The sequence below is a fragment of the Oncorhynchus gorbuscha genome, unplaced genomic scaffold, assembly GCF_021184085.1.
Source record: "Oncorhynchus gorbuscha isolate QuinsamMale2020 ecotype Even-year unplaced genomic scaffold, OgorEven_v1.0 Un_scaffold_3072, whole genome shotgun sequence".
In the NCBI taxonomy this organism is placed as follows: Eukaryota; Metazoa; Chordata; class Actinopteri; order Salmoniformes; family Salmonidae; genus Oncorhynchus; species Oncorhynchus gorbuscha.
In genome coordinates this window covers 47,527-58,174 of record NW_025747420.1, presented here as the reverse complement: position 1 = coordinate 58,174, position 10,648 = coordinate 47,527, and the positions used below count along the sequence as shown (strand labels likewise).

At 46.7% G+C, this 10,648-nt stretch overlaps 1 long non-coding RNA gene across 1 annotated transcript; it reads left to right on the top strand.

Moving 5' to 3' along the window:
- The first annotated feature begins 990 nt into the window (after nt 1-990).
- Nucleotides 991-4,391, top strand: LOC124027295. Its single transcript, XR_006837388.1, has 2 exons — nt 991-1,103; nt 3,408-4,391. It is a non-coding gene; the product is annotated as an uncharacterized LOC124027295 (long non-coding RNA).
- Nucleotides 4,392-10,648: the final 6,257 nt, after the last annotated feature.

The window sequence follows — 10,648 nt, the reverse complement described above, 5'->3', positions numbered from 1 at the left end:
CGTGTAACCGTGACGTAGAGCACGTGTAACCGTGACGTAGAGCACGTGTAACCGTGACGTAGAGCACGTGTAACCGTGACGTAGAGCACGTGTAACCGTGACGTGTAAGCACGTGTAACTGTGACATAGAGCACGTGTAACTGTGACATAGAGCACGTGTAACTGTGACATAGAGCACGTGTAACTGTGACATAGAGCACGTGTAACTGTGACATAGAGCACGTGTAACTGTGAACTAACCGTGACATAGAGCACGTGTAACCGTGACATAGAGCACGTGTAACTGTGACATAGAGCACGTGTAACTGTGACATAGAGCACGTGTAACTGTGACAACTGTGACATAGAGCACGTGTAACTGTGACATAGAGCACGTGTAACCGTGACATAGAGCACGTGTAACCGTGACATAGAGCACGTGTGACCGTGACATAGAGCACGTGTACCCTGTGTAACCGTGACATAGAGCACATGTAAGAGTAAGAGCAGCTAGCATCATGTACTAACCGTGGCCCATGTGAATCTGTATTGCTGCTAGCATCATGCGCTAACTGTGGCCCATGTGAATCTGTATTGCTGCTAGCATCATGCGCTAACTGTGGCCCATGTGAATCTGTATTGCTGCTAGCATCATGTGCTAACTGTGGCCCATGTGAATCTGTATTGCTGCTAGCATCATGTACTAACCGTGGCCCATGTGAATCTGTATTGCTGCTAGCATCATGTGCTAACTGTGGCCCATGTGAATCTGTATTGCTGCTAGCATCATGTGCTAACCGTGGCCCATGTGAATCTGTATTGCTGCTAGCATCATGTGCTAACTGTGGCCCATGTGAATCTGTATTGCTGCTAGCATCATGTACTAACTGTGGCCCATGTGGATCTGTATTGCTGCTAGCATCATGTGCTAACTAACTGTGGCCCATGTGGATCTGTATTTATGCTAGCATCATGTGCTAACTAACTGTGGTCCATGTGTTCTTCTCGCCAGAGAAACAGGCAGAGGTGGATGAGCTGAGGAAGAAGGTATCAGAGCTGAGGGAGAAGGTTGAGGAGGGGGAGAGAGTCAAGAAGCTGGCAGGTATGCTGCAGGAGAACCATAGGTAAGCACACACTACACTACACTATGTCCAGCACCACCTGGTGCTAAGATAATACACTACACTATGTCCAGCACCACCTGGTGCTAAGATAATACACTACACTATGTCCAGCACCACCTGGTGCTAAGATAATACACTACACTATGTCCAGTACCACCTGGTGCTAAGATAATACACTACACTATGTCCAGTACCACCTGGTGCTAAGATACTACACTATGTCCAGTGCCACCTGGTGCTAAGATAATACACTATGTCCAGCGCCACCTGGTGCTAAGATAATACACTATGTCCAGCACCACCTGGTACTAAAATACTACACTATGTCCGGTACCTTCTGGAGCTAAGATACTACACTACACTATGTCCAGTACCACCTGGTGCTAAGATACTACACCATGTCCGGTACCACCTGGAGCTAAGATATTACACTACACTATGTCCAGCACCACCTGGTGCTAAGATACTACACTACACTATGTCCAGCACCACCTGGTGCTAAGATAATACACTACACTATGTCCAGCACCACCTGGTGCTAAGATAATACACTACACTATGTCCAGCACCACCTGGTGCTAAGATAATACACTACACTATGTCCAGCACCACCTGGTGCTAAGATAATACACTACACTATGTCCAGCACCACCTGGTGCTAAGATAATACACTACACTATGTCCAGCACCACCTGGTGCTAAGATAATACACTACACTATGTCCAGTACCACCTCATACTAAGATAATACACTACACTATGTCCAGCACCACCTGGTGCTAAGATAATACACTACACTATGTCCAGTACCACCTGGTGCTAAGATACTACACTATGTCCAGTGCCACCTGGTGCTAAGATAATACACTGTCCAGCACCACCTGGTACTAAAATACTACACTATGTCCGGTACCTTCTGGAGCTAAGATACTACACTACACTATGTCCAGTACCACCTGGTGCTAAGATAATACACTATGTCCAGCACCACCTGGTGCTAAGATAATACACTACACTATGTCCAGTACCACCTGGTGCTAAGATACTACACTATGTCCAGTACCAGCTGGTGCTAAGATAATACACTGCACCATGTCCAGTACCACCTGGTGCTAAGATACTACACTATGTCCAGTACCACCTGGAGCTAAGATACTAAGAGCGTCTGCTAAATGACTTAAATGTAAATGTACCAGCTGGTGCTAAGATACTACACAGTACCACCTGGAGCTAAGATATTACACGACACTATGTCCAGCACCACCTGGTGCTAAGATAGTACACTACACTATGTCCGGTACCACCTGGAGCTAAGATACTACACTACACTATGTCCAGCACCACCTGGTGCTAAGATACTACACTATACTATGTCCAGTACCACCTGGTGCTAAGATAATACACTGCACCATGTCCAGCACCACCTGGTGCTAAGATAATACACTATGTCCAGTACCACCTGGTGCTAAGATACTACACTATGTCCAGCACCACCTGGTGCTAAGATAATACACCACACTATGTCCAGCACCACCTGGTGCTAAGATAATACACTACACTATGTCCAGTACCACCTGGTGCTAAGATACTACACTATGTCCAGTACCACCTGGTGCTAAGATACTACATTACACTATGTCCAGTACCACATGGTGCTAAGATAATACACTACACTATGTCCAATACCACCTGGTGCTAAGATACTACACTATGTCCAGTACCACCTGGTGCTAAGATAATACACTATGTCCAGTACCACCTGGTGCTAAGATACTACACTATGTCCAGTACCACCTGGTGCTAAGATACTACACTATGTCCAGTACCACCGGGTGCTAAGATACTACACTATGTCCAGTACCACCGGGTGCTAAGATACTACACTATGTCCAGCACCACCTGATGCTGAGATAATACACTATGTCTAGTACCACCGGGTGCTAAGATACTACACTATGTCTAGTACCACCGGGTGCTAAGATACTACACTATGTCTAGTACCACCTGGTGCTAAGATACTACACTATGTCCAGCACCACCTGATGCTGAGATAATAGACTACACTATGTCCAGCACCACCTGGTGCTAAGAATAACATTCAACCACTCTAGGGACAATCAAAGTCCTTGACTCTTGGGATAATACAAATCTTAACACGGTCTGACTAAAAGCAACCTAATGAGATATTCATTACAGGAGATGCCAGATTATTTGTTCCAATATAAAGATAAAAGACCAGACCCCAATGGGTGAAGAAAGTGCTTGTTAGTGTTTGTGACTAAATGGTGTTGTGTTTGTGCTTCAGGTCACTGGTTGCGACTAATGAGCATTTGCTGAGTGAATTGGAGAGGACTGGGAGACGGCTCTGAGGAGCAACACGTCACAACTACAACAACTAGAGAACTGGAGGAGACTAGGAGACGGCTCTGAGGAGCTACACATCACAACTAGAGAACTGGAGGAGACTAGGAGACGGCTCTGAGGAGCTACACATCACAACTAGAGAACTGGAGGAGACTAGGAGACGGCTCTGAGGAGCTACACATCACAACTACAACAACTAGAGAACTGGAGGAGACTAGGAGACGGCTCTGAGGAGCTACACATCACAACTAGAGAACTGGAGGAGACTAGGAGACAGCTCTGAGGAGCTACACGTCACAACTAGAGAACTGGAGGAGACTAGGAGACGGCTCTGAGGAGCAACACGTCACAAGTAAAGAACTGGAGGAGACTAGGAGACGGCTCTGAGGAGCTACACATCACAACTAGAGAACTGGAGGAGACTAGGAGACGGCTCTGAGGAGCAACACGTCACAACTAGAGAACTGGAGGAGACTAGGAGACGGCTCTGAGGAGCTACACATCACAACTACAACAACTAGCAGGCCCACAACTACAACACCAGGGCCACATTCCGTAGGTAAACGTTATGGAACATTGCAAATAGAAATGTCATGAATAGAGCCAATTTCTTACTCTACATGATGTCAGAGAGGAATGTTTGTTCTACATTTCTATCTGAACGTTCCAGAACGTTGTCCTGCTGAACGAGCACCAGCAGCAGATTCTCTTATTTTAGCTCTATATACACTGCTGCCAACATTTACACTGTTCTTCTGATGCTCCGGGATTAATGTTGAGCATGAAAACTTGTCTCTAACTCTGATCTCATTTTTTACTTCTGTGTATCGTTATGGTTTTACTGTGTCCACTATCCACACCTTTACACTGTTCCTTACTGACTGTATCCACACCTTTACACTGTTCCTTACTGACTCTATCCACACCTTTACACTGTTCCTTACTGACTCTATCCACACCTTTACACTGTTCCTTTACACCACACCTGTTCCTTACTGACTCTATCCACACCTTTACACTGTTCCTTACTGACTGTATCCACACCTTTACACTGTTCCTTACTGACTGTATCCACACCTTTACACTGTTCCTTACTGACTGTATCCACACCTTTACACTGTTCCTTACTGACTGTATCCACTATCCACACCTTTACACTTTCCTTACACTGTTCCTTACTGACTGTATCCACACCTTTACACTGCTCCTTACTGACTGTATCCACACCTTTACACTGCTCCTTACTGACTGTATCCACACCTTTACACTGTCGCTTACTGACTGTATCCACACCTTTACACTGTTCCTTACTGACTACTGACTGTATCCACACCTTTACACTGTCCTTACTGACTGTATCCACACCTTTACACTGTTCCTTACTGACTCTATCCACACCTTTACACTGTTCCTTACTGACTCTATCCACACCTTTACACTGTTCCTTACTGACTGTATCCACACCTTTACACTGTTCCTTACTGACTGTATCCACACCTTTACACTGTTCCTTACTGACTGTATCCACACCTATCCACACCTTTACACTGTTCCTTACTGACTGTATCCACACCTTTACACTGTTCCTTACTGACTGTATCCACACCTTTACACTGTTCCTTACTGACTGTATCCACACCTTTACACTGCTCCTTACTGACTGTATCCACACCTTTACACTGTTCCTTACTGACTGTATCCACACCTTTACACTGTTCCTTTACACTACTGACTGTATCCACACCTTTACACTGTTCCTGTATCCACACCTGACTGTATCCACACCTTTACACTGTTCCTTACTGACTGTATCCACACCTTTACACTGTTCCTTACTGACTGTATCCACACCTTTACACTGTTCCTTACTGACTGTATCCACACCTTTACACTGTTCCTTACTGACTGTATCCACACCTTTACACTGTTCCTTACTGACTGTATCCACACCTTTACACTGTTCCACACCTTACTGACTGTATCCACACCTTTACACTGACACTGTTCCTTACTGACTGTATCCACACCTTTACACTGTTCCTTACTGACTGTATCCACACCTTTACACTGTTCCTTACTGACTGTATCCAAACCTGTTCCTTACTGACTTACACTGTTCCTTACTGACTGTATCCACACCTTTACTGACTGTATCCACACTGACTGTATCCACACCGTTACACTGTTCCTTACTGACTGTATCACACCTTTACACTGACTGTATCCACACCTTTACACTGCACATTGAATCTTAATATTTATGACTCTAGACATGTTTAAATGATAAAGTATTTATTGTGTTCACGCTGTTTCTGCCTCTGTGTTTATGGAAACTGAAGTGGGGAAATGTCTTCTTCACTAAACACAATGCTGTTTGAGGTCAGTTTTAGCAAGTAAAGCCTGTCTTGGTAGAACATATTGTGGGGATAATATATTATTTTAACATATCAATGAGGAGAGAACAGGCATGGTGTTCATCACAAATGGCATCCTATTCCCTATAAAATTGTATGGAAGGATTCCGTCCAGACGGGATGTAATAACATACAACTGATCCCCTCAAAAAGTAATCAGATCAGTAGGAGACAACTGATCCTCTCAGTAAGTCATCAGATCAGTAGAGGAGACAACTGATCCTCTCAGTAAGTCATCAGATCAGTAGAGGAGATAACTGATCCTCTCAGTAAGTCATCAGATCAGTAGAGGAGACAACTGATCCTCTCAGTAAGTCATCAGATCAGTAGAGGAGATAACTGATCCTCTCAGTAAGTCATCAGATCAGTAGAGGAGACAACTGATCCTCTCAATAAGTAATCAGATCAGGAGTTCTAAATTGAGCAGCTGCTGAAAAATGAGCTCCTGTATATATTGAGATTTAAATGTTTTTTTAGAGTGAAGTACATCGAAAAATCAAGAGAAACTGCAAGACTCAATAGAAGACAAAACAAGGAACAAACCAAAAAAGACAGGCTTTTGAAAAATTAACTATTTTTCATAAAATTGTACAGTTATCTTAGCTAGCTGAATTGCTAGCAGAATTGTTTACTTGTTGCTAAGCAGTTGCTAGGGACTCTCCTGGAAGAAGCTAGCTAGCTTACAAAGAATAACAACAAAAAATATCTAGTTAACAGAAGAAAGGAAGACAAAAGAAGGACAGAAGAAAAGGAAAAGAAAGAGGACAACAAAGTGAAACAGTCAGCACTTCTATTGCAACTTCGTATTTTGTCGTCCTAACGTAGTCTACACTGCTATCTGCCCAGCAGCTAGCCAGCTAGCAAAAGTCCACCGTCTACCGAATAGCAGCACTGTAGAAACTATTACACTCAACTGAACGACTTGATTAGTGTAGTGTTAGCTAGCTACATAGTTGTCTTTGCTGTCTTCGTATCCAAGATAATTGTTTAGTTTAGAGCGTGTAGTCTTAGAGTGATTATCTTAATTTACCGAGGTTAGCTAGCCAGCTATTTGTCGTCCTTAACGTAGGAGACACTGCTAGCTAGCCAACAGCTAGCCAACGTCTACTGAATATAACTTCCGCACTCAACAACCCGGTCGCATTCCGCTTCGCTCCACAGGTAGTATCACATTTTTCATTTCATTTCTTTACAGCACAACGGTTTGATTTGTTTGATCGTAGCTAGCTACATAGCTAGCTACATAGCCGTCTGTGTATCAAAGATAATTGTGTAGTCTAGAGCGATTTTCTAGGTTAGCTAGCCAGCTATTGTCGTTCTTTTAACGCAACGTAACGTAATCAACACTGCTAGCTAGCCAGCTAGCCCCCGAATAGCAGCACTGTAGAAACTATTACACTCAACGGAACGACTTGATTAGTGTAGTGTCAACAACGCAGCCACTGCCAGCTAGCCTACAAAGTCAACAACGCAGCCACTGTCAGCTAGCCTACTTCAGCAGTACTGTATCATTTTATTCATTTTAGTCAATAAGATTCTTGCTACGTAAGCTTAACTTTCTGAACATTCGAGACGTGTAGTCCACTTGTCATTCCAATCTCCTTGCATTAGCGTAGCCTCTTCTGTAGCCTGTCAACTATGTGTCTGTCTATCCCTGTTCTCTCCTTTCTGCACAGACCATACAAACGCTCCACACCGCGTGGCCGCTGCCACCCTAATCTGGTGGTCCCAGCGCGCACGACCCATGTGGAGTTCCAGGTCTCCGGTAGCCTCTGGAACTGCCGATCTGCGGCCAACAAGGCAGAGTTCATCTCAGCCTATGCCTCCCTCCAGTCCCTCGACTTCTTGGCACTGACAGAAACATGGATCACCACAGATAACACTGCTACTCCTACTGCTCTCTCTTCGTCCGCCCACGTGTTCTCGCACACCCCGAGAGCTTCTGGTCAGCGGGGTGGTGGCATCGGGATCCTTATCTCTCCCAAGTGGTCATTCTCTCTTTCTCCCCTTACCCATCTGTCTATCGCCTCCTTTGAATTTCATGCTGTCACAGTTACCAGCCCTTTCAAGCTTAACATCCTTATCATTTATCGCCCTCCAGGTCCCCTCGGAGAGTTCATCAATGAGCTTGATGCATTGATAAGCTCCTTTCCTGAGGACGGCTCACCTCTCACAGTTCTGGGCGACTTTAACCTCCCCACGTCTACCTTTGACTCATTCCTCTCTGCCTCCTTCTTTCCACTCCTCTCCTCTTTTGACCTCACCCTCTCACCTTCCCCCTACTCACAAGGCAGGCAATACGCTCGACCTCATCTTTACTAGATGCTGTTCTTCCACTAACCTCATTGCAACTCCCCTCCAAGTCTCCGACCACTACCTTGTATCCTTTTCCCTCTCGCTCTCATCCAACACTTCCCACACTGCCCCTACTCGGATGGTATCGCGCCGTCCCAACCTTCGCTCTCTCTCCCCCCGCTACTCTCTCCTCTTCCATCCTATCATCTCTTCCCTCTGCTCAAACCTTCTCCAACCTATCTCCTGATTCTGCCTCCTCAACCCTCCTCTCCTCCCTTTCTGCATTCTTTGACTCTCTATGTCCCCTATCTTCCAGGCCGGCTCGGTCCTCCCCTCCCGCTCCGTGGCTTGACGACTCATTGCGAGCTCACAGAACAGGGCTCCGGGCAGCCGAGCGGAAATGGAGGAAAACTCGCCTCCCTGCGGACCTGGCATCCTTTCACTCCCTCCTCTCTACATTCTCCTCCTCTGTCTCTGCTGCTAAAGCCACTTTCTACCACTCTAAATTCCAAGCATCTGCCTCTAACCCTAGGAAGCTCTTTGCCACCTTCTCCTCCCTCCTGAATTCTCCTCCCCCCCCCCTCCCTCTCTGCAGATGACTTCGTCAACCATTTTGAAAAGAAGGTCGACGACATCCGATCCTCGTTTGCTAAGTCAAACGACACCGCTGGTTCTGCTCACACTGCCCTACCCTGTGCTCTGACCTCTTTCTCCCCTATTCTCCAGATGAAATCTCGCGTCTTGTGACGGCCGGCCGCCCAACAACCTGCCCGCTCGACCCTATCCTCTCTTCTCCAGACCATTTCCGGAGACCTTCTCCCTTACCTCACCTCGCTCATCAACTTATCCCTGACCGCTGGCTACGTCCCTTCCGTCTTCAAGAGAATGAGAGTTGCACCCCTTCTGAAAAAACCTACACTCGATCCCTCCGATGTTAACAACTACAGACCAGTATCCCTTCTTTCTTTTCTCTCCAAAACTCTTGAACGTGCCGTCCTTGGTCAGCTCTCCCGCTATCTCTCTCAGAATGACCTTCTTGATCCAAATCAGTCAGGTTTCAAGACTAGTCATTCAACTGAGACTGCTCTTCTCTGTATCACGGAGGCGCTCCGCACCGCTAAAGCTAACTCTCTCTCCTCTGCTCTCATCCTTCTAGATTTATCGGCTGCCTTCGATACTGTGAACCATCAGATCCTCCTCTCCACCCTCTCCGAGTTGGGCATCTCCGGCGCGGCCCACGCTTGGATTGCATCCTACCTGACAGGTCGCTCCTACCAGGTGGCGTGGCGAGAATCTGTCTCCTCACCACGCGCTCTCACCACTGGTGTCCCCCAGGGCTCTGTTCTAGGCCCTCTCCTATTCTCGCTATACACCAAGTCACTTGGCTCTGTCATAACCTCACATGGTCTCTCCTATCATTGCTATGCAGACGACACACAATTAATCTTCTCCTTTCCCCCTTCTGATGACCAGGTGGCGAATCGCATCTCTGCATGTCTGGCAGACATATCAGTGTGGATGACGGATCACCACCTCAAGCTGAACTTCGGCAAGACGGAGCTGCTCTTCCTCCCGGGGAAGGACTGCCCGTTCCATGATCTCGCCATCACGGTTGACAACTCCATTGTGTCCTCCTCCCAGAGCGCTAAGAACCTTGGCGTGATCCTGGACAATACCCTGTCGTTCTCAACTAACATCAAGGAGGTGGCCCGTTCCTGTAGGTTCATGCTCTACAACATCCGCAGAGTACGACCCTGCCTCACACAGGAAGCGGCGCAGGTCCTAATCCAGGCACTTGTCATCTCCCGTCTGGATTACTGCAACTCACTGTTGGCTGGGCTCCCTGCCTGTGCCATTAAACCCCTACAACTCATCCAGAACGCCGTAGCCCGTCTAGTGTTCAACCTTCCCAAGTTCTCTCACGTCACCCCACTCCTCTGCTCTCTCCACTGGCTTCCAGTTGAAGCTCGCATCCGCTACAAGACCATGGTGCTTGCCTACGGAGCTGTGAGGGGAACGGCACCTCAGTACCTCCAGGCTCTGATCAGGCCCTACACCCAAATAAGGGCACTGCGTTCATCCACCTCTGGCCTGCTTGCCTCCCTACCACTGAGGAAGTACAGTTCCCGCTCAGCCCAGTCAAAACTGTTCGCTGCTCTGGCTCCCCAATGGTGGAACAAACTCCCTCACGACGCCAGGACAGCGGAGTCAATCACCACCTTCCGGAGACACCTGAAACCCCATCTCTTTAAGGAATACTTAGGATAGGATAAAGTAATCCTTCTCACCCCCCTTAAAATATTTAGATGCACTATTGTAAAGTGGCTGTTCCACTGGATGTCATAAGGTGAATGCACCAATTTGTAAGTCGCTCTGGATAAGAGCGTCTGCTGAATGACTTAAATGTAATATGTAAATGTAGATCAGTAGAGGAGACAACTGATCCTCTCAATAAGTAATCAGATCAGTAGAG